The following is a 1,012-nucleotide window of genomic DNA, read 5'->3' on the forward strand; positions in this document are numbered from 1 at the left end:
CAGATAATTCACCTTCTTCCTACTTTTCATGGATTGGATAGAGAAGACCCTTATATGCATGTAAAGGATTTTTTTGAGATTTGTGCTACTTGTAAGTTCCAGAATTTCACTGATGACTCTGTTCGCTTGCGTTTATTCCTTTTTTCCTTGAAGGATAAGGCAAAAGCATGGCTTAATTCTTTGTCACCTGGATCTATCACTTCATGGGAACTATTGGTCACAAAATTCCTCTCTAAATTTTTCCCAATGGCCAAGACCAATGCTTTGAGGAGAGAAATTGCAGATTTTTATCAGGATGAACAAGAGAAATTTTATGAGAGTTGGGAGAGATTTAAGGACTTGATCTTAAAGTGTCCTCATCATGGTTTTGAAATATGGAGACTAGTACAATATTTTTATAATGGTTTGACTCAGATAAATCGTAACATGATTGAGTCCATGAATGGTGGTGGATTTTTGAGTCTTGTAGATGATAAGGCATACAAATTTGTTGAGAATTTATCAGAAAGCTCACAACAATGGGATTTTTCCAATCGTAGAGAGAGATCTGCCCCTGCAATTAAGAAAGGAGGATTGTATGAAGTCAGTGAAGATTTAGACATAAAAGCTAGGTTGGATAATCTCACTCGTAAGGTTGAAGCTTTAGCTTTAGGTAGAGGGATGAATTCTGTCAATCAAGTTCAAAGTGAAACATGCTCTATTTGTGCAAGTCTTATGCATTCAACACAAATGTGTCCTTCCACAGTTGGTTATCCTGAATACTATACTGAGCAAGCAAATGCACTAAATAATTATGGAAGAAGCATATCCTCCCATTCCTCAATCAACACCTCAGTTTGTAGCACCACCAAGACAACAACCATCTTTGGAGGAGTCTCTCAAAACTTTCATGCAATCAACGAGCCAAGCCATTCAAGAGATAAAAAGTTCCACCCATTTGAATACTCAAGCTATTTCAAAGTTGGAAAATCAAGTTGGCCAGTTAGCAACCCAAGTTGGAGAGAGGGAAAAA

At 37.3% G+C, this 1,012-nt stretch overlaps 1 non-coding gene across 1 annotated transcript; it reads right to left on the reverse strand.

Moving 5' to 3' along the window:
- Window positions 1–259: 259 nt before the first annotated feature.
- Window positions 260–368, reverse strand: LOC111988147 (small nucleolar RNA R71). The gene has a single exon (XR_002880393.1). It is a non-coding gene; the product is annotated as a small nucleolar RNA R71 (small nucleolar RNA).
- Window positions 369–1,012: the final 644 nt, after the last annotated feature.

The sequence above is a fragment of the Quercus suber genome, unplaced genomic scaffold (assembly GCF_002906115.3).
Source record: "Quercus suber isolate HL8 unplaced genomic scaffold, Cork oak 2.0 scaffold_963, whole genome shotgun sequence".
Classification (NCBI taxonomy): Eukaryota; Viridiplantae; Streptophyta; class Magnoliopsida; order Fagales; family Fagaceae; genus Quercus; species Quercus suber.